This window comes from Rhineura floridana, chromosome 6, assembly GCF_030035675.1.
Source record: "Rhineura floridana isolate rRhiFlo1 chromosome 6, rRhiFlo1.hap2, whole genome shotgun sequence".
NCBI classification, from domain to species: domain Eukaryota; kingdom Metazoa; phylum Chordata; class Lepidosauria; order Squamata; family Rhineuridae; genus Rhineura; species Rhineura floridana.
In genome coordinates, this window is record NC_084485.1 from 42984978 (window position 1) to 43008773 (window position 23796).

A 23796-nucleotide genomic window follows, 5' to 3' on the forward strand; every position below is an offset into this window, starting at 1 on the left:
AGGTGCCCCAGTAGTGGCATCTGGGCCCCACTGGCTTTGAGGTCTTCTCTAAGAAGAAGGAAGGGACATTTTAACAAAGGCTCTTAATTTGCTATGCACTGGTGGAACTCCCCAGGCTTTCCCTTTTTCAGAAGAAAGCTTGCATGTAGAGTTCAAGAGTGTAAATTTTAATTGAAGTCACCCCCTGTGACAGACGGCAAAGCTTTGATTAAACGGTGTGCCTCTGGGTTTCAGGTAATGCCTTAAAAAGAAAATTCCCAAGCACTATATGTGGTTTCTCCGGGTTGACTTGAGAGAAAATATTAATAAAATACATGATCTGAAGTATCATCAAAATCTCACTTGTAACTCGGTAGTGTAATATTTATTTTGACAAAAAAATGACAAGCACTTGGATTTTGAAAACCACTGTATGGTTTTGACAGCTCTGTGAAAAGGCTTTTAAGTGCAACAGATTTCACTTGCTGCATCAAAGTATGCCTGCACCACTTGTGACCCCTTAAGCCAAACACAGGCCATCAACCACCATATATGGTGGCCCAGAAAGGCTTTGTGATCCTCTTGGTTTTTGCTGCTTGCCAAGGATTATGGAATTACAGTATGTGTGTATATCAGCAGCGTGTGATAGATAGTGGACATTTTCTTGCTTGGTGAGTCACACATTGTACAAGTCTGGCTTAAAAGAGTGTTAAAATAGATTGGGGTGGCTAACCTGTGGCCCTCTAGATATTGTTAACCTTCAGTTCCCATCATCCCTCATCATTGGCCATAGTGGCTGGGGCTGATGGGAGTCCAACAACATCTGGAGGGCTAAATGTGTTAGCATTTTTAGCATTGGGCCTTTCCTCGGCTTAGTGAGTAGAATTGTTAATATCCAGTTATGTTGTTCCTTAAATTTACCACTAGGGTGCTAGTTATACATCACCAAAAAACAAACAAACAAACCAGGACATGCACCACCAAAAAATAAGACAAAAGACATAAATTGTATAAAGCTGATATATGCTAATTTATATACATAGATGCAAAATTAGAAATATTAGGAATGCAAAGGTACTCAAGGTTGCTAACAATCTTTAAAATTCTATATGCAAGTATCAGAAAAATCCAACAATATATCAAAACTCAAAATGCTGGAAATATACAGAAAATGCAGAATGACTTCACTAAATTGGACATCTTAAGAGTGCTAGCAGAGTAAAAACAAAAGCAAAAATAGATTTGCAACCAGCTGAAAGTCTGAGGGATCTAATATTTGGGTATATAAAATATTGCAATTCACAATTTACACGCATGTGAAGGCTGAGCTTTTCAATTAAGGCAAGCAGTTTAAGTCAGCTGCCTGGGAGAACTGCCTTACACACACTTTTACACAAACGACAATACTGATGTATTAGGTGATAGATTATAGGAATTTAGCACTGATTTCCATCAAAAGAATGAATATCAGAGAACTGCGGGTGGGGATGGGGAGGCAGAAACTAATTCTTCTCAGAGCTTGGAAAAGTTACTTTTTTGAACTACAACTCCCATCAGCCCTTCTTCTTATAGCTAAAACCCACCCTATACCTATTCTCCAGGCATGTTGCTGCTGGTCCTGCTAACCTCAATAGAGTTTTAGTGTGTTAAAGCTATCAGCACAGGCATTAAGTGCAAATATATCAGTGTGGCATTAGTAATCCATATCTGTGGCTATGCAGGGGATGAGGGGCAGGCACCACTTTGCAGCTGACTCAGGAGTGGGGAAATATGAGCTGTGCTGTTGCCCCTCTCCTCAATGATCTGCTGCCTGAGTGAGGAACAGACTTGTTAAGTTAAATAAATAGACAAAACTACCATCTACTGGCCATTTTCCAGACTGGGCAAATAGCAAAAGAGGACACCCCAACAGACACTGCTAGAAATGTTGGTCTGTCTGGAATTATAAAGGGCAACTGGCCACCCAAGTTGTTCTTTAACTGTGAGAGAACAGAGTTCAAATTCAGTAAAAGAATTATACCTGAGCTCCACTTGTCCAGCTTCCTCTATCTAAAGAGGGGGCCTTTTCCATAGTGGCGTCCTGATTATGAAATGCCCTCCCCAACAAGGCTTGCCTGACACCTACATTAAGATCCTTTTGGCACCAAAGGAATTTTACAACTAAATCTTTTGCTCTTGGATCAGATTATTTCTGCTGGATTTTAAGAACATAAGAACATAAGAAGAGCCTGCTGGATCAGGCCAGTGGCCCATCTAGTCCAGCATCCTGTTCTCACAGTGGCCAACCAGGTGCCTGGGGGAAGCCCGCAAGCAGGACCCGAGTGCAAGAACACTCTCCTCTCCTGAGGCTTCCGGCAACTGGTTTTCAGAAGCATGCTGCCTCTGACTAGGGTGGCAGAGCACAGCCATCATGGCTAGTAGCCATTGATAGCCCTGTCCTCCATGAATTTGTCTAATCTTTTAAAGCCGTCCAAGCTGGTGGCCATTACTGCATCTTGTGGGAGCAAATTCCATAGTTTAACTATGCGCTGAGTAAAGAAGTACTTCCTTTTGTCTGTCCTGAATCTTCCAACATTCAGCTTCTTTGAATGTCCACGAGTTCTAGTATTATGAGAGAGGGAGAAGAACTTTTCTCTATCCACTTTCTCAAGGCCATGCATAATTTTATACACTTCTATCATGTCTCCTCTGACCCGCCTTTTCTCTAAACTAAAAAGCCCCAAATGCTGCAACCTTTCCTCGTAAGGGAGTCGCTCCATCCCCTTGATCATTCTGGTTGCCCTCTTCTGAACCTTTTCCAACTCTATAATATCCTTTTTGAGATGAGGCGACCAGAACCGTACACAGTATTCCAAATGCGGCTGCACCATAGATTTATACAACGGCATGATGATATCGGCTGTTTTATTTTCAATACCTTTCCTAATTATCGTTAGCATGGAATTTGCCTTTTTCACAGCTGCTGCACACTGGGTCGACATTTTCATCGTGCTGTCCACTACAACCCCGAGGTCTCTCTCCTGGTCGGTCACCGCCAGTTCAGACCCCATGAGCGTATATGTGAAATTCAGATTTTTTGCTCCAATATGCATAATTTTACACTTGTTTATATTGAATTGCATTTGCCATTTTTCCGCCCATTCACTCAGTTTGGAGAGGTCTTTTTGGAGCTCTTCGCAATCCCTTTTTGTTTTAACAACCCTGAACAATTTAGTGTCATCAGCAAACTTGGCCACTTCACTGCTCCCTCCTAATTCTAGGTCATTAATGAACAAGTTGAAAAGTACAGGTCCCAATACCGATCCTTGAGGGACTCCACTTTCTACAGCCCTCCATTGGGAGAACTGTCCGTTTATTCCTACTCTCTGCTTTCTGCTTCTTAACCAATTTCTTATCCACAAGAGGACCTCTCCTCTTATTCCATGACTGCTAAGCTTCCTCAGAAGCCTTTGGTGAGGTACCTTGTCAAACGCTTTTTGAAAGTCTAAGTACACTATGTCCACTGGATCACCTCTATCTATATGCTTGTTGACACTCTCAAAGAATTCTAATAGGTTACTGAGACAGGACTTTCCCTTGCAGAAGCCATGCTGGCTCTGCTTCAGCAAGGCTTGTTCTTCTATGTGCTTAGTTAATCTAGCTTTAATAATACTTTCTACCAGTTTTCCAGGGACAGAAGTTAAGCTAACTGGCCTGTAATTTCCGGGATCCCCTCTGGATCCCTTTTTGAATATTGGCCTTACATTTGCCACTTTCCAGTCCTCAGGCACAGAGGAGGACCCAAGGGACAAGTTACATATTTTAGTTAGCAGATCAGCAATTTCACATTTGAGTTCTTTGAGAACTCTCGGGTGGATGCCATCCGGGCCCGGTGATTTGTCAGTTTTTATATTGTCCATTAAGCTTAGAACTTCCTCTCTCGTTACCACTATTTGTCTCAGTTCCTCAGAATCCCTTCCTGCAAATGTTAGTTCAGGTTCAGGGATCTGCCCTATATCTTCCACTGTGAAGACAGATGCAAAGAATTCATTTAGCTTCTCTGCAATCTCCTTATCGTTCTTTAGGACACCTTTGACTCCCTTATCATCCAAGGGTCCAATTGTCTCCCTAGATGGTCTCCTGCTTTGAATGTATTTATAGAATTTTTTGTTGTTGGTTTTTATGTTCTTAGCAATGTGCTCCTCAAATTCTTTTTTAGCATCCCTTATTGTCTTCTTGCATTTCTTTTGCCAGAGTTTGTGTTCTTTTTTATTTTCTTCATTCGGACAAGACTTCCATTTTCTGAAGGAAGACTTTTTGCCTCTAAGAGCTTCCTTGACTTTGCTCGTTAACCATGCTGGCATCTTCTTGGCCCTGGCGGTACCTTTTGTGATCTGCGGTATGCACTCCAGTTGAGCTTCTAATATAGTGTTTTTAAACAACTTCCAAGCATTTTCAAGTGATGTGACCCTCTGGACTTTGTTTTTCAGCTTTCTTTTTACCAATCCCCTCATTTTTGTGAAGTTTCCTCTTTTGAAGTCAAATGTGACCGTGTTGGATTTTCTTGGCAATTGGCCAGTTACGTGTATGTTTAATTTAATAGCACTGTGGTCACTGCTCCCAATTGGTTCAACAACACTTACATCTCGCACCAGGTCCCGGTCCCCACTGAGGATTAAGTCCAGGGTTGCCGTCCCTCTGGTCGGTTCCATGACCAACTGGTCTAGGGAATAGTCATTTAGAATATCTAGAAACTTTGTTTCTTTGTCATGACTGGAACACATATGCAGCCAGTCTATGTCCGGGTAGTTGAAGTCACCCATTACTACCACATTTCCTAGTTTGGATGCTTCCTCAATTTCATATCTCATCTCAAGGTCTCCCTGAGCATTTTGATCAGGGGGACGATAGATCTTTCCCAGTATTAAGTCCCTCCTGGGGCATGGTATCACCACCCTCAACGATTCTGTGGAGGAGTCTGCCTCTTTTGGGGTTTCGAGCTTGCTGGATTCAATGCCTTCTTTCACGTATAGAGCGACTCCGCCACCAATACGTCCTTCCCTGTCCTTCCGATATAGTTTATATCGAGGGATAACCGTACCCCACTGGTTTTCTCCATTCCACCAGGTCTCTGTTATGCTCACTATATCAATGCTCTCCTCTAAGACCAACCACTCCAGTTCTCCCATCTTGGTTCGGAGGCTCCTAGCATTAGCATACAGGCACTTGTAAGCAGTGTCTCTCTTCAAGTGTCTTTGGCACTTGTGGTTAGGCCTGTGGTAATTTTGCTCTTCTGAATTTATATCCTGTGCCCCTGCTCTCACAATGCCTACTTCTAGGCCTACCCCTTTTAAAATTTCATCATTTCTTTGGTTTTTATCCCAGGGGGGAGGTTTATTCCGAACCGGACCTTTCTCAGCTCCTGTCGGGTTTCCCCCCTCAGTCAGTTTAAAAGCTGCTCTGCCACCTTTTTAATTTTAAGTGCCAGCAGTCTGGTTCCATTCTTGTTCAAGTGGAGCCCGTCCCTTTTGTACAGGCCCGGCTTGTCCCAAAATGTTCCCCAGTGCCTAACAAATCCAAACCCTTCCACCCGACACCATCGTCTCATCCACGCATTGAGACTGCGAAGCTGGGCCTGTCTGGCTGGTCTTGCGCGTGGAACCGGTAGCATTTCAGAGAAAGCCACCTTGGAGGTCCTGGCTTTCAGCATCCTACCTAGCAACCTAAATTTGGCTTCCAGGACCTCACGGCTGCATTTCCCCATGTCATTGGTGCCAACGTGCACCACGACCACTGACTCCTTCCCAGCACTGTCTACCAAACTATCTAAACGACGGGCGATATCCGCAACCTTCGCACCAGGCAGGCAAAACACCTTGCGGTCTACACGCCCATCACACACCCCACTGTCTATGTTCCTAATGATCGAATCAGCCACTACAAGGATCCCTCCACCCCCTGGAGATATATCCTCGGCACGAGAGGATAGCTGCTCATCCCCCAATGAATGGGTCCCTTCTAAGGGATCGTTTCCCTCTTCCTCAGCTGGATGCTCTCCTTCCCCGAGACCATCGTTGTCCATGATAGCAGGAGAGCTATCATCGTTGGAGTGGGACACAGCTATAACGTCCCTGAAGGCCTCCTCCACACACCTCTCTGCCTCTCTCAGCTTTTCCAGGTCCGCCACCTTGGCCTCAAGGAAATGAAGTCATTCCCGGAGAGCCAGGAGCTCATTGCACCGAGAGCATACCCACGACTTCTGTCCAACAGGCAAATAGTCGTACATGCTGCAGGCGGTGCAAAACACTGGAAAGCCCCCACACCCCTGCTGGCTTCTTACCTGCATAGTTTTGTTTAAGGTTTATTACGTCAATGGGTTGGAGACTGCGGTTTAGTTGAGGTCAGGGAACAGACAGGCAGAGTGGGGGGCCCTGGCCTCCTCGCCCTGATGCCGAACTTGCTCTGCTGCTTAACTCGCCTTGATGCTTTGTCAGCTGGGGCTCCCTCTAGCTCGTGGAGCAGGCTCCCTCGCTAGGGTGCTCTGACTTTATATGTGTGGCTGGTTCCTCCCAGCTACTGCTGCCAGCCAGTGATGTGTTACTTGAGGCTGATGGCTATCAGCTGGGGCTTAACTCTTTAGTATTCTCTCAGGCTTCCTTCCTGAGCGAGGGGCGGGGCTGTTTCAGCTTTTGGCTGCTTTTAATCTCAGCAAGGGGCTGAGCCTTCCAGGCAAGTCTTTTGTGTTTGTTGTTTTCCCACCTAGAACAGCCTGACCTTTCTTTAACCTAGGGAAACAGAGCTTGTGGTTGTGTTTCAGGAAGGCTGAAGCTGCCCTTTTTAGCAAGGACTGAGCTGACTCTCTTCCTGTATGTATCGGTGGAGTTTCCTTTTCCCCCTTCTCTCCGACTGGAATTTAGCCTTGTTTACAGTGTCCCCTGAAGCTTTCCTGCTAGGGTGGTGTTGAACACTAGCTTTCTATGGGCTTCCTTCTCCTAGGATCTGTCTCCTAAGATATAGGTTCTTTCAGGATTTGGCTCCTAGCTCAGGGTGACCTTGGGCTGTCCTTATTATTATTAAATGCTGGTATGTTTCTTGTGCTAGCTTTTAGCCAGGAAACGTGATTAATTTTTAAAAATGTTTTAGTTAATGTTTTAGCATTCTAATATTTTAATTGTGTATTGTTTGAACTTGCTGTAAACCGCCCAGAGGATTTTGTTGATTGGGCAGTCTCATAATAATAATAATAATAATAATAGACAGAAACCAACAAGATCATTTTAAATTTTGCAGCAGTTTTGGTGGCAGGCCTGAGAGCAGAACCGAAGAATTTATTTTTGTATATCAGCAGCACTCCTTTTCTAGATTTTGATTGGCAGTTTTTTGATTGCTAATTCGGTAAATGAAGCAGCACCTGCCAAAGTTCAGATGAATCATTCCCGTAGTGCTCTTGGGGAGAAGGTAGAACTGTGCAAGCAAGGCAAAGGAGATTTTCTTTGATTGAAGAAAGGGCAAGGTAAAAAAATATATCCTGGGAATGATTAATATGACTTGCTCGCTTGGTCATGCAGCACTGTTTGACTTGCACTGGGATAGTTCCCTGCTTCCTTGAGTTGTTCAGTGCTTATTATGCTACTGTGGTATAACAGTCCAGACTGACTGACAGTGCGATGGCCAAGCGCCTCTTGAGTTAGGCACATTTAAGCTCCATTGATAGCAATGGGACTACATGTTTCTTACTGGACACTGGATTGTGGCCAGTATTTGTTATCATCTGATTCTGTCTAGCAATAACCAATGACTATTTCGGTCCACCTGCCATGTAGTTTCTGTATGTTTAAATTAAGCCAAAATTATATTCTTTTAGTAATTTTAAAGAGTGCCAGATTTGTTGTTCATATTATAAAAAAATATGAAATCAAATTACATTGTTTTCAGGCCTATTTAGCTGAGACTAGGAAGTAGTTTAGAACATTAGAACTGGGTCAAGTTAAGTTTCTGCATTCCATCCTTTTTAACAACTTGAGAGCTTTAATTTCACTGAAGTAATTCAATAAAACCAATAATGTGATTTTAATGTGTGCCAGAGTTGATTTCATCTAAACAGGATTTTTGGTCCAGCTTCCTTGTTCAATTCCACCTAGAACATTTGGAGTTTAGATGATTTGTATCAAGAATTGTCTCAGGAAAGGGGTGTAACTCAGTGGTAAAGTATCTGGTTTGCCTTCAGTAGATCCCAGGTTCAATCCCTGGCATCTTCAGGTGGGGCTATGAGAGAACCTGCCTAATACCCCAGAGAGCCACTGCCAGTCAATGTAGGCAGTACTAGATGGACCAATAGTCTCAGTTAATCTAAGGTACTACTTTCCTATGTTCTGTGAATGTGCTGCTTGGTGATCTTCATCTGTTGATCCCAAAGAACAGAAGACACAAAATGTCTGATCCAAGCAAAATTAAGCATTTTTTTTGTCTCATTGGAGAGATTTAAGAACATGCTTTTAATTTCCCCATTTCAATCAATAAGATGTAAAAGTACTTTGTTGGATCATGAGTCATCACCCATTTAGTTAAAGTATTACCTTTTGCTAAATCAGCTTAGGTTGGGATAGAAGTATGCAGATATGGGTTTCATAGCTACTTGGTTCTGCTGCTGAAGAATCCCATGAAACTTAACATTCTTTGTTTAGTCCAATTCTTTGCTGGCTCAACAGAAGACAACCTATATACTGCAAAGTCATTCTTCAAATGTCAAGCCTTATGTAGCCAAAATGGTCCAATGCACAAAAAAGAGTCCCAAGGTTAGCAGAAGTACAAAAAAAATTAGGAAAAAATCCCAAAGAGGGGTGGGGTAGAATCCCCAAACAGCCCAATGAGACTGGACATTCTCAGGAGCCACAGAATGCTGGCTGAATACTGCAGGGTGAGGAAGAGGGAATGGAATGGAATGGAATGGAATATTCTCAAAGAGGGTCTGGCAGACTGGCTAGAACTCTGGAGCACTCCACACTACCACATTTTATTTCAGAACCCACTTGTTCTGATATTGCCGCATGAATATCAAGTGAATTTCTCAGTGAATTTCAAAAGAATATTTTATTTTCTGCTTTTCCTGTGACTTCATTTCAATACTCAGTGATTATATTTTTGCTATGTAAATGAAACTGTAGATCATTTAAGATTAATGCCCTATTGTAAATATAAAGCTGTTAAACATAATCTCCTGGCAGCATCCCAAACTGCAACGTGCAACATCTCATCTGCAAGAATGAAACTTGCCCACTGTCAGCATTATGTATGTGTTTATAAATGGACAGTGTCACTACTCAGCACAGCACTAGCAATAATGAACATGAGAGTTTTTTACTGGCAACACATTGAATGGCTCCTTTTGTGCCTAGGGAACAGTCATTTCTCACCAGAAAGCAAGCCTTATAAAGGGATTGTTTCTGTCTTACCTTGTTGGGTAAGTGCTGTGCTGAGTTAGTTAGCATAGGTCATAGAAACATCATGTAGGAAAATCAATGCAAAATATGTAACCATTTTGCTAAGCTGCTCCAGAAACACGGATACAAAATTTGGCCGAGGAGAAGAAAAAAGACTCTGCTGATGGAAATTCATTTCTGTTTCCTGATCTAAATAGGAGAGGAAGATGATGCATTGCATTGCATTGCATGTGGGTTACAGGTTTTTCCCCTATAGTATGCATAGATTACTATTGTTATTATTTAACACACTTATCACTAGGAGGTCTGTAGAGTTTAATATGTTATGCAAATTCATAAGGGTTCTTAAGATCGCAGGCGAGAAATTAGTGCTCTTCTGCTTCCCTCCTATGCTTTTAAATAATTTCCTCTGAACTCTACCCACAAATCTGTCCCATCCAGAACTATTTTTAACATTCCATCCTGATGCTGTTAACATTTCCAAGAGTTTGTCAGTGGTGTGTTCTTTCTGATGACTACACCATACATTTTATTGTGTATGTGCATCTGTAGCTACATAGCTACATACATCTATAGCTATATAGCATCTGTAGGGTAAAGGCAATAGCCATTAAATATTTATCTATAGCCATTTTCAGGTTTGTACCTGCAAACTTTGTTCTGGATCCTGACTTACATTTTGTATATTGAATCATGTAAACTGTCACAATAAATCTTACGGCAAAAAGCACTGGGTGGGAGATTTGGCGGGATTGGTAGATTCTGGGTCAGGAGTAGGGAACCTGTGGCTCTCCAGGTGTTTTTGGGCTGCCATTCCCATCATCCTTGATTACTGACCATACTGATTAGGACTGATTGGAGCTGGGATTCCAGCAACAACTCCTTGCTTGAAAAAATGAAACAAAAAGTAGTCCTTGTAAGAAGAATCTGCAGGCAGAGGGCCACAACTAGAGCCAGTCACACACAGGGATGGATAAATCTGTCAGCGGCAGTTTCTTTCAGTTTCTCAGTTTTCCAATCTTACATTTAGCAATTCATATTTCCTTAGTTTGTGTTTTTTTAAAAATGTCCTCATGATAATTCATCAGCATTTTAGGGCAAAGTTCTCCTAATGTACACACTTTTGAAAGCACTTTTGCCTAGTATAATGCATTGTGGTATGTTATTTTCACTGATAAATGCATTTTATGCACACTTCCCCAGATATAAACGTTATACGCATTACTTGGTTGGAAAACTGCATCACGCTATTCAGAGAGGTGCACATTTTGAAGGATAGCTGCCTTTCAGTTAATTTATTTTTCCAGAAGTGCAAATTAGGTTGTTTCACATTAAAATTGGAATGGGATCAAATTTCCCCCCATCCCACATAAGGTTTCTTTTAAAGCAGTCTTGTAATAAATCTGTGGTTCCTACACAATTCTCAGTGGCTCAAAAGTGTGGTTTCTGACCCTTGAAGAAAGCTCAAGGGTAAGGAGTTTCTTATAATATTCTTAACATAAAAGCTTTTAGAATCAGCTTGCACCATCATGGTTTCTTTTCCCTGTGCCACAGCCATTTTGCCAAAGTCCTTCACAAAGCATTCTTAGCTGCTCCCATTCAGCCGACTGTGCATAAAGTAGAAGGTTAATAGTGTATTACTTGGCACTCTTTCTTGGCCATTAGCACTATTAAAATTAATCCTGGGGGAAGCTGACTGATTAAGATAACTATCCACTTGGACAAAGAACTGTATATGTATTTTATCAGCAGCAGAAACCCACACAGAGATTTCTCCTCTTGCGTGTGACAATTTGGATAACTCTAATTGGCAGTCTGTCGCTGGAGGATCATGGTTTTAAGTTGTACAGGGACTGTACACACGTTACATGTTCCTACTCTTTCAATGAGTGAGAGGTGCATGGGCCAGATAACGAGGTCAAGACAGAGGGGGCGGGGCCCTGAATTAGGGCTAAATAGAGCATCACTAACCAGGAGCAAACCTTAGCCCTGTCCTGCTTGCTCCTGGATGCTCTCTATTGCCTCAATTTCTCAGCACATTCTCATGTTGCCCCATTACAGGAGGCATTATTTGTTTGGTAATAACTGCTCGGTGACTGAGAAATAGCCCCATTGTCACATTTATGAAGTTACTTACAACCACTGTACTTGCAGCAATGTCACATGTGACTTACGTGAGGGGACTGTGTAATGGCCACTCATCTGCCCTGCTGCTTCATAACTGTCTAGCTAATTGAATGTTGAAAGGGCACCCAGGTAGTATTTCATGGGGCAGCAGAGGGAGAGGAGAGGTCAGAGACTCATTCTTATATTTTGTCTGGTAACTTAACAGATGAAAAGCACATCTGCTGGCAAGATCACTTGATTTCTACCCTGGAAGCAACAACTACTACTATTTGCTTTGGTGTCTGTCTGTCTGTCTGTCTGTCTCTCTCTCTCTCTCTCTCTCTGCAGTCACATACAGTCAGCCTGTTCTGGAAGGAGTTGCACTCCCTCTGAAGCAGTAGCAGAAAGTGTAGTGGAGCAGAGGTGCTTACCTTACCTCCCAGCAGACGAGTAGCTGTAGTTTACTGGAAGAGGGGGAGGGGCAAGATGGTGCAAATGCACCAGCAGGAGCACCAAATTGGCTCAACCAGGGTGTTTGTACATTGCTGCCACCTCATATCTCCCCCTCCTGGTATGCAGCAGTGACTCACCCTTAGAGAGGTCAGGTAAGCACCTCCTCCCCACCAGACCAATCTGCTACTGCCCTGAAGGAGGGGGTGCATAGTCTGTGGGTGCTCTTGGATCCATCTCTGTCACTGGTGGATTCAGCGACAGAGTACCTATTTCCAGCTATGGATGGTTCACTAGATATAGCCATTCCTGGGACAAGGATAGACTGGTCACAGTTTTGCCTGCTCAGGTGACCTCCTAGGTTACTATCATGTGCTCTAAGTAAGGCTGTCCATGAAGACGGTCCAGAAACTGCCACTTGTACAGAATGCTGTCACTAGAGTACTTACTTGGAGTGTCACTATGAAATCAATCATAATGCATATCTTGCGGGATCTGCATTAACCACCTATATGCTACTGGGCCCAATTTAAGTTAATGTTAGCATGTAATGCCCTGAATTACTTGGGACCTAGGTACGTGATAGAATGATTTTCCCTATGTCAGTCTGAAGTTAGCTGAGGGGGCCTTACTCATCCCACTGAGGATATAGGATAGGGCTTTCTTGGTAGTTGTGCTCTGACTGTGGTCCTCCCTTCCCCTGGAAGCATAAATGGCTACATCTTTGATGCATTTCCCTTTCCTACTGAAAACATTTATTTTCTCCCAGGCTTTTGGAGGATTTGGTTGAGTTTGCTGTGGAGCTTAGGACTCACTGTATTGCTTTAATTTATGATTATTTTAATTATTTTGTTTCAGTGTAATGTTGACTATGGTGGAAACCTCTTTGTGACTGCAATCTGGTGAAAAGCAGCCTGTAAATATCATAAATAAATTAAAATTTTACCTAGACATTTCCCAGGTATATAAATGAAGGGGGTTTTTGTGTGTTGCAATTGTAAATTTGTAAACATTGCATTTAGAAAACGTCTTGTTCAAGAGAGCTGAGTTGTGAGCCTAGAAGCCCCTGAGGTGAGATACCACCTCACAATATCTTCCAGCTTTGACTTAACACTTCCACCTGTAATACACAGAAAATAATGTTGACCTACCTTGCATGGTGCTTGCTAGGCTTATTCACAAATCTCTGTATGTACAAATTATTTTTGAATACTCTAAAATCAATGCTCAGAATTATTTCTGAACTTACTTGACATAGGTTGTATCCAACATAGCGCTAAGTCAGGGTTCTGTCAGTTTTAGGATTACTGCTAGCTGAACAGGACTCCTCCCTCTCCTCCCCCTGCACACACCCCTAAATCTGTTCTAGGGGTTTCCCCAATCCTCAAAGCAGATTTGGGGAGGGTGCGGGGGCATGCAGAGGGAGGGGGAAAGCCCTGTTTGTTGTTGTTGTCATGTGCCTTCAAGTAGACTATGACTTATGGTGACCCTATGAATCAGCAATCTCCAACAGCATCTATCGTGAACCACCCTGTACAGATCTTTTAAGTTCAGGTCTGTGGCTTCCTTTATGGAACAACAACATGTCTGCAGTATCTCGAGTGCTCATGTGGAAATACAACGAATGTAATATTTTGGGATTTCTTTATCTGTGCGCATAGTACTACTTTACCATTCCATGTGAACTAGACCTCCAACTGTATTTAGTAAGTGCTTTGAAATTCTCTGTTAGCTTCTATATATGAGCTAATGGTGCTGGCTGAGAGTTTTAGCTGATGTGCTCATTTAACCACACAATTCCCCTTAATGTCAGTACTGCTGAACATTCTTGCAATTTATTGCTGCTATTCTACTAATAATGTTTTTCTTAAACCTTTAGTGTCTTGGAGTTAAGCAGCACATTTGAAGTTCATATTTTATTTACAAGGTTCTGATATGGAGAACAGCATGGGGGGGGGGGCTAAGAAATAAGTCCAAACTGTAATCGCTTAAGATTTTGAAATCAGTTCTTTTGAAAATGTTAAGTAAGGGACAAACCAGATGTGATAGTAGCCTTTAGTACCAATATAAAGTGTTACAGGCCTGGTACCAGCGGTCAGCCAGACTGGGCACTGGGTGAGGGTCTCATGGACTTGGAAGGGCCCTTCGCCATCATGATCTGGCCATGACACCTTTCACTGCCCCCCCCTTTTTTGGCAGGGAGCACTGGTTCTCCTTTTGAATGGGAGCCAAGCTCAGTTTCCATCAGAAGTGGTCATCCACTACTTTAAGTTACCCAATATGTAATGCTGGGCTATTAGATCTATGAAATCTTTGGGGTGGGTGAAGCCCATTGCTGGAACCGGTGCAAGAGGCTCCCCAGTGCACTCATTCCATTAGTGCAAGGAATTATGCTTGCACAACAGAACTCCCCCTCTTCTCCCATGCATACCTCCACCCTCCCCAGGAGGATTGGGGGGGAAAACCCGAACAGATTTAGGGGGTGCACAGAGGAAGGAGGGGGAGAATTCAGTTACGCAAGTGTAAATCATTGTGCTAACAGAATGAGTTATTTTGTGCTACATTGGATACAACTCATAGTGTTCCATTCATGTTCTGTCAAGGTTGCATGCGCTTATCATGTGCACCGATCCATTCTTGTGTAGCATTTCCATGCCAGCAGTGGTATCCCTGCCCAGGACTCTGATTGCTAGCATATCAACTTAGCATACGAATGGGCCAACATGTGTAGTAAATATGCTTTTAAAGCTGAGTGGCTGCACGTGGAATGCTTGAATGAGTAACACCGCTAACTATGGCTTCAGATTAATCTGTTCTAGATTAAACTCAGAGCTCTTTGATCTGTGACTTTAATATTACTGTAATATATTTATTTTATTGAAGGTGTTTAAAACTACCCTTCATCAGTTAGATATCAGGGTGACATACAAAATAAAACTAAAAATGATCATACAACCATGAAATAAAAACCATAAAATACAATCAAGACTATTTTTAAGAGGCAGTAAAGCACCATAGGACAGACTACACAGCTAAAATTCCCATGTAAAGAAAATTTCTGACCTGGTGCAGAAAAGATAATAAGGTCAGTACCAGTTGTACTTCTTATGGGGAAAGTGTTCCACAGTCAGGGTGCCACGATAAAATGCTCACTCCCCTTGTTGATATGTAATTTGTATCTACTACTTTTTTAAAACAAGAACAGCAACAACAACCTTTAAAATAAGGGATATTCGAGGGAGGCTGCAATGTGAAACCTCTGAATTGCAATACATCAAGAGTTTCAATTCTGTCACTTGTGGACTGAACCAAGAGAAAGGATTTTTTAGTACATTTTATTTGTGAATTGGCTTACTAATGCCAGGATGTTTGTGTCAGTAAAAAAAAACCATTTCATGAATTACCACTGTTAAGTACAAACCTGTATCAGCAATTTGGGATAACACTTCATGCATCTGATGCAGTGGACTGTAGTCCACAAACATTTGTCATAATAAAATGTTAATCTTTAAGGTGCCACAAGGTTCTTCATTGTTTTTGCTGGAAAGGACCAAAATAGCTATCCCTCTGGGATACTGTTGAACAGAGCCTTGACAGCAAATCTTAAGATATGGGCAGGCCAGTATAGGAAGAGATGCTTCACCAGGTATTTAGTTCCCAAGCCATTTAGGGCTTTAAAGATTAAGGCTAGTGCCATGAATTGGGCCCAGAATCAAATAGGCTTACATTGTTGTCCCATATTTTGAATGCTTAAGCCTGTGGTGAGCAATTGGCTTTCTGGGAAGGCCACTTTTAGGTAGGGTGGTGGTCAAGGCCTTTCATATCCCCCTTTCAGACTGCAAGTCCTGTTGTCATGGCCACACACCTCTCATACCTCTGGGGTGGCAACTGGAGGGCCAGGATGTATGGCTTGGGGGCTCAATTGGGCAGTGGGCCTACCAGTTGCTGATCCTTAGGGATCATCTCTATTTCCACCCAGTGGACTTTCTAAGCATGTCCAAAAACCAAAGGGTCTTGTGGCTTCCAGATGACCTGTTTTTCAGCATTCATCTTGATTTGTTTGCAGGGATTAAACAGTGTTGGCCACTTAATAATGGCTGCCGCCCTGGTCTCCTGCTGGGAGGAAGGGCGAGATATAAATAAATAAATTTAATAAGCATTTCTTTTTTTCTTTTCTTTTTTGCCTGGAGGTTAGAGGACCTTGTGTGACAGCACTTTCCAGTCCAAAAAAATCCAACCTTTTGGGGGAAGTGGGTTTGTTGTGGAAGACCTCTGTGCAACCTGGTATGTGACTGAATCCCACCCGGAAATAGGAACAGTCTATTGCTATGTTAGATCCTCCGTGGTGCAGAGTGGTAAGTGGCGGTAACGCAGTCAAAGCTCTGCTCACGGCCAGAGTTCGATTCCATCGGAAGGAGGAAGTCGAATCTCCAGTAAAAGGAGTCGAGGTCCACTCAGCCTTCCATCCATCCGTGGTCAGTAAAATGAGTACCTGGCATATGCTGGGGGGTAAAGAAAGGCCAGGGATGTAACTGGCAATCCCACCCCATATATACGGTCTGCCTTGTAAACGTTGCAAGACGTCACCCTAAGAGTCGGAAATGACTCGCACTATAAGTGCGGGGACACCTTTACCTTTACCTTATTGCTATGTTGTGGCATAAGCTTTTGTGGACTAGGAGCCACTTTTTCAGATACATGGAATGAAATCCTCAGTTGCAGGTATACATGGTGGTGGTTGGGGGGGTTGAATTGAAAGCAGTGGGATCAGAGGGAAATCAGAGCTTGGAAAAGTTACTTTTTTTGAACTACAACTCCCATCAGCCCCAGCCAGCATGGCCACTGGATTGGGCTGATGGGAGTTGTAGTTCAAAAAAGTAACTTTTCTAAGCTCTGAAACACACAAAGTACAGGTGCTTCTATTCCACAAAAACCTATTGCAGGGATGCGGAGCTGCAGCCCTCCATGCCTCTTTGTCTGGCCTTCGGAACTCTCTCCAGACCACGCCTCCTCCTAAGCCACATGCTTCATCAGCCCTGCTTTGCATGCTCCTTGAACATTTTTGCCTTGCTGGAATGTGTCCTCAAACTCTGATCATACTTCTTGCTTACCTGGATGGAGGCAAGAAAGGGATGTGTGAGTGTGTAGAAGCTAGCCTGTTGTAAAAAGTAACATTCATATTCATTGCTCTGCCCACCACTATGTCTGCCCCTGCCTACTCCTGGCAGGAGGCCCAGAAGGGAATGTGTTTCTTGGGCTGAAAAAGGTTCCTATCCCTTAGCTTATGGCATAATGAAATGTGTTAGTCTTTAAGGCATTGCAGTACACCTTGTTTGTTGTCTTTGCTGCAACAGGGTAACCCCTCGGTGCATGCTATCTACCTTGCTTTCAGTATGTTCTCCCCTTTCTTGGTGCCATTCTATAGGTCAGATATGGGGAACCTTTGACCCTCCAGATGTTGCTAAACTACTATGGCCATCATCCCTGGCCATTGACCATGCTTGCTAGGGCTGATGGGAGTTGTATTTCAGCAACATTTAGAAGGAAGGAGGACTAAGATGCCCCATAGGTGGTAGCAATTGAATTGCCCCCTCCTTCTTCCAGTATCTGTTTGGGCAAAACATAATGGCAGCATCTGTGGTGAATGCCTCTGTCATCTAATTTGTTTTATTAATTAGATCAAGATAATTTTATACAAGTGTGAAGTAGGGATGGGAGAGAACTTCAGTTAGTATTTCAAGGTGAATCTGTCAAATTTGCACTTGTTGAAACGATATGAGAACTGAAACACAGCCATCCTTTGCAATTCACACTTACCCAAATTTTGCAATGCGGTTCTCAAACCAATGCTTACAAAAATACATACATTGAAGAAAAGTGTGCATAAAAATGACTAACTATATTAGTGAGAATAATATACAAAATGCATTTTATTAGGGAAAATTGCTTGCAAAGATGTGTATGTTAGTCAAAATTCCTTCCAAAATTTGTTAGGAGACATTTGCACTAAATTGGTGATGAATTTTCATTAGGATCTTTTCCCCCAAAAAATTACTAATCGCTGCAGAAATGCAGAGAACTGAATTCAAGATTGGAAGAATGAGAAACTGAGAGAACTGAAACGGACAGATCCTTCCATCCCTAGCCTGAAGACCTGAAACTAAGAATTAAAAGAGGCAAGTGGACCTATCAGAGGCCTAGAAAGGGAATGCTCAGGCTCCTTTCCCACCTTGCTTTTACAGCAATGTAGTGTGTTATCAGGAGGACAGCAAGCAGCAAGCAGTGGTAAGCGGCGGTAATGCAGCCGAAGTTCTGCTCACTGCCGGAGTTCGATTCCAACGGAAGGAAGTCGAATCTCCAGTAAAAGGGGTCGAGGTCCACTCAGCCTTCCATCCATCCATGGTCGGTAAAATGAGTACCCGGCATATGCTGGGGGGTAAGAAAGGCCGGGGAAGGAACTGGCAATCCCACCCCATATATACGGTCTGCCTAGTAAACGTCGCAAGACGTCACCCTAAGAGTCGGAAACAACTTGCACTGTAAGTGCGGGGACACCTTTACCTTTAACCTCCCTGAAGTGAGCCAGATGTTTACTGCTAAGCAAGGCTGAAGGCATTTTTGGGGGGTGGAGGGAAGAAAAAAAGTAGGCTCAATGAACACCGCTGGGTGCCTAACAAACATTTCTGCTGTTAAGTCTATAGCCATCTGCTAGATTTGTGTTAAAAGAGGGAAATCCCACAAAGGGGAGGGGGAGAAACAGAGAGAGAAGTAGTGCTGTCACTGATACTCTGGCAGTGTGGGAGGGGATCCCAGACTTTTCTCTTCCAACCCCCCCCACCCCCGCTCTCCAGCTATGGACTGAGAGGTTTGCAGCGACTGCAGTATGCATCAATCAATGTGTGTGGGTGTTAAAGTTAGAAGAGGTTGCTCTGCAGAAAGGAGCGTGTTGTGCACACAACACCAGCCCAGTCGAGAGCAGTGATGCAGCAGAGATGGAGAGTCTTTCGAAGGTAGGACTGACTCAGCTGGGCGATGGGAGGGATGTTAGGGAAGGGGCAATACTGGAGTCTCTTTCTCTCTGTCTCATTTTTTGTAACATAGGCTTTCTCTGGAGGTTTCTTAGCCTGGTTGTTTTGTTTCAGGCCAATCACCTCCTTGCCTAACCAGCTGCACACATCTGGGCTTTTAGCTCCTGAGTTACTGCAAGTACCATTTTAACTTTGAGTCAGGGCAACACAGCTCCTCAAGCCTTTGCAGCAAAAGGGGCAGAAAAAGGCTGGATCTGCTTCTCTGTATCTTGCCTGCAGGTTCTTTAAAAGGCGATGCTATGGCCTGTCTTCGCTACACAGGAAGGTTCCTTACGGCCAGTAGCATAGTATGCTATATTCTGGAAAAGACGAGACAGGGAGCACTTACGAGATTTGCTGTCCCCCCCCCCCAGACACTTAGCTACTGCTTTTAGAAGGCTACGGGGGGGCATGATTTAGCTAAAAATAGGAGGAGTCAGGATCTGGGGCTTATGGATTCCATTAAACAATCCCTCCACTTTCTTGCATAACTGGGGCACTGCCCATCCCCTTATGAAATGTTCTCTTGAAAAGCTAGGCTGTTTAGGAGGAGGTAATGTCATAGGCAGTAGGGCTAGATTAACCATGATGCTGTATGCACTGTAGAGTAGCACCATAGCAGAGCTGGGGTCATTGCTGTGTTGTAAGCCTCTGAAGTTGCACCAGTGAGGAGAAGGCCTCTTCTGAGGCTGCACTAGTTTGAAAACCCCAGCAGCTCATAGATTTGGCTCTTGGCTGTGTCAAAATATAGAACTCTGCTGGGGAGAATTGCCAATGCCTAGTCATGAAAGATGCTCCTGTGCTTTTAACAGGTGCATAGCAGGAAGTGGGGGTGAATGATGACTTTTTGTGTTTTGTCTCATCTGTGCAGCATTGTTGCAGGTGAGGTTACACCCCTGCGGCCCTTTAAGACCTATGCACAAAGAAAGCCTCAGTCAGGGATTGTTGGCCTTTGCAACCTAAGCAGAATGACCAGGCACAATATTAAAAAGTGTGGGATATGTAAGGCAGGGAAAGGATGCCTGCCTGCCTCTTTCATTCATAATCTGTGTCCTCTTGGAGTAGAGAGGAACATATAATATAGGCCAGAGAGAGGAGCCCACATCAGGCATTACAACAACCCCCCCCCAACTTAAGTAGCATTGTATGGGGCAGAGCAGATGCAAATGTGCCAAGCGCTGCCCCTGTTGCCACGAACAAGTTGAAGGACAAGCTTCTGAAGCAGGAAGCCTACTCTAATGGAGGCTTCCTATGGTTTAGAACTCTGGAAGATGAGGCTCTAAATGGTGCATGGAGCTTCCATGAGTACAGGAGGCTCCTTGCTTCAGATGCTAGGTGGAACTTAGCACACACTTGCCCCTGGTCTCATGCACAATGCCATAATGTGTGTGTGAGATGTTGGTGGAATGCCTGAAGAGGGCTAAGCTGGCCAGGTACAATTGATGAGTGGCTTGCTATACCTTTTAATAATTAGGCAGAAGGAGGTACCTTTCTGCAAGTGCAGTGTTTCTTAACCCTCCTCAGTGAGCTGAGCTTGCCCAATCATTAACTTTTAAATTAGGGGTGGTGCATTTTTTTTCCTTCAGAGAGCTGCATTTTTTGGGGGGGGATGTAATGAGTTAGGGCTTGCATGCCAGCAGTGGGTATAGCCAACCCAGATTCACTGTACTTTTATCTGTGTGTACAGCCGACACCAGTGGGAGTTTTTCCCCAGTGCAAATAGTAGGTACTGGAGGTCTAACCTGGTTTGGACCCACTGTTTGCTCCACATAGTAGTCCTGATCCAGATCTGGCGGCGGTGGGGGCGGTGACGGAGGAAGGGTTACATCTGCTATATGCTGCTTTCTCCCTCTGTCAAAGAGAAGGCCATAGAAGAGGTTGTGGGGCAAGAAGCAGAGGCCTTAGGGGCAATGGAAAACATCAGAGGGCCACACCAGGCCCACAGGCCACAGGGTCCCCATCCCTGATTTAAAGATACAGAAGGGGATCAGACTTCTGTAGCCTGACTGCTCTGTCAAAGAAATATGAGGTTTCCTAATACTGTTTTGCATAAGGAGCTCACTATTGTTGCCAGGCCACAACACAGTGATTGTGTCAGTCCCTTGAACAGCCCCACAGCTATGATGACAGAGGATGGAGATATGGCTATTCACAATCTGTCTTATAAAAATAGAGGAAGGTATATGATAATTGCTTCAAGGGGCCTTGGTATGTGTTTTTCATACCAGTTGAGCCAACAGAAAGTATTAATTTTGGCATCTGAGTTAAAATATGAAAGTATTCACTAATTGGCAAAAAACCTTGCAGTTTAAAAATGTACCTACAGCCCACAGATATTTCTATCAAACTTTAAAAAGCAGGGAAATTGGCAGCTGTAGTGAATGCACCAGGGGAGCAAGAGACCTGACCTCCTCTCTGAGATATTGTACTGCCCTACAAAGTTGTCAAAGTGCAAACACAATTTGGGTTGGTCTTTCACAGTCCCATCTACTTCCTGTGTAGCTTGGAAGAATTTGGTAACATGTGCCTCTGAACATATAGTGAGTGGTGGCAATACCTGCCATCTCCAAAGATGGAGAATTACATTTTTGTATGTTTGTCGGTGTTCTTCCTACTTTTCTTCATTCCTGTGTTACTATTGTTTCTACAGAGAATATAATCTAGAAAATTTTATTTCTCTCATCATTCATCCTAGAAACCTGTGTCAAATTTATTTTTATGAATTTCAAAGCCTTTTTATTGGTCAGTGTCATATGATGGTGAGGACAGCCTTTTGTGTTTCAAATTGGAGATTATGTTGTATTTCTATTTTGGGTGCATTAACAGTTGAATCTGAAACTGCAGTTTGATGTAAAATCAGATTGATTACAATATGTTGCTACTTCAAGAATGACTCTAGCTGTTGGAAAAAACAAACTTAGCCTGCCCAATATGCATGTTTTCAGCCTGCTATGTTTAAACCACTTAATTTAAGGCAAGGTGGGCACGGTCAATTAAAAACATAGAGCACACTTAGAATTTTACTAGAATATATTTCACTTCCCACTGTTTTATCTTGGGCAAACTGAGACACGCCTGACGTCCACGGGAGACTATTCTGCAGAATAGTCAGTGCCATTATTTTTGGAGTTTTTTAGTGTAAATTTTGCAAAGTATTGCTGTACTTCACATATTCACAGAAATAGAAGCAAAAGAAAATTATTTCCTATAGGAAAGTTCACTAAAATTGCAAAGTAAATCAGACATATTTAAAGTGACTATCTCAACTATATCAACTGTCTTAGTAATGTTGCTTCCTCCCTGCTAAAACAAGATCAGCACAGCACATGTCTTCTTTCTATTATTTGGGCTGATTGCAGATGTTGCCACCACTCACCATATGCTCAGAAGCACATGTTACCAAATTCTTCCAAGCTACACAGGAAGTAGATTGGACTGTGAAAGACCAACCCAAATTGTGTTTGCATTTTGACAAATTTATAGGGCAGTACAATATCTCAGAGAGGAGGTCAGGTCTCTTGCTCCCCTGCTGCATTCACTATAGCTGCCCAATTTCCCTGCTTTTTAAAGTTTGATAGAAATATCTGTGGGCTATAGGTACATTCTTAAACGACAAGGTTTTTTGCCTATTAGTTAATTTCTCTGTTGTCTAATCCAGGAGGTAAGAAATGGGATCCTGTGCAAGTCTGCTGAGAATGGATTGATCATTTGCATGCTTATTGAGTTCAGTACATAAGAACATAAGAAGAGCCTGCTGGATCAGGCCAGTGGCCCATCTAGTCCAGCATCCTGTTCTCACAGTGGCCAACCAGGTGCCTGGGGGAAGCCTGCAAGCAGGACCCAGGTGCAAGAACACTCTCCCCTCCTGAGGCTTCCGGCAACTGGTTTTCAGAAGCATGCTGCCTCTGACTAGGGTGGCACAGCACAGCCATCACGGCTAGTAGCCATTGATAGCCCTGTCCTCCATGAATTTGTCTAATCTTCTTTTAAAGCCATCCAAGCTGGTGGCCATTACTGCATCTTGTGGGAGCAAATTCTATAGTTTAACTATGCGCTGAGTAAAGAAGTACTTCCTTTTGTCTGTCCTGAATCTTCCAACATTCAGCTTCTTTGAATGTCCATGAGTTCAAGTATTATGAGAGAGGGAGAAGAACTTTTCTCTATCCCCTTTCTCAATGCCATGCATAATTTTATACACTTCTATCATGTCTCCTCTGACCCGCCTTTTCTCTAAACTAAAAAGCCCCAAATGCTGCAACCTTTCCTCTTAAGGGAGTCGATCCATCCCCTTGATCATTCTGGTTGCCCTCTTCTGAACCTTTTCCAACTCTATAATATCCTTTTTGAGATGAGGCGACCAGAACTGTACACAGTATTCCAAATGCGGCTGCACCATAGATTTATACAACGGCATGATGATATCGGCTGTTTTATTTTCAATACCTTTCCTAATTATCGCTAGCATGGAATTTGCCTTTTTCACAGCTGCTGCACACTGGGTCGACATTTTCATCGTGCTGTCCACTACAACCCCGAGGTCTCTCTCCTGGTCGGTCACCGCCAGTTCAGACCCCATGAGCGTATATGTGAAATTCAGATTTTTTGCTCCAATATGCATAATTTTACACTTGTTTATATTGAATTGCATTTGCCATTTTTCCGCCCATTCACTCAGTTTGGAGAGATCTTTTTGGAGCTCTTCACAATTCCTTTTTGTTTTAACAACCCTGAACAATTTAGTGTCGTCAGCAAACTTGGCCACTTCACTGCTCCCT

The 23796-nt window shown here is 43.3% G+C and overlaps 1 protein-coding gene across 20 annotated transcripts in view; it reads left to right on the forward strand.

Moving 5' to 3' along the window:
- EPB41L1 (erythrocyte membrane protein band 4.1 like 1) overlaps window positions 1-23796 on the forward strand; it is a 231146-nt gene that overhangs the window by 78753 nt on the left and 128597 nt on the right. The window contains exon 1 of one of the 20 annotated variants that reach the window (XM_061631576.1): window positions 6630-6687. The exons of 18 other annotated variants lie outside the window; for them this stretch is intronic. The gene's annotated coding sequence lies outside the window, so the exon portion shown is untranslated. Of the gene's footprint in view, window positions 1-6629; window positions 6688-7389; window positions 7472-23796 lie in introns of those variants that run through there. One more of the 20 variants, XM_061631577.1, reaches the window with a different exon arrangement.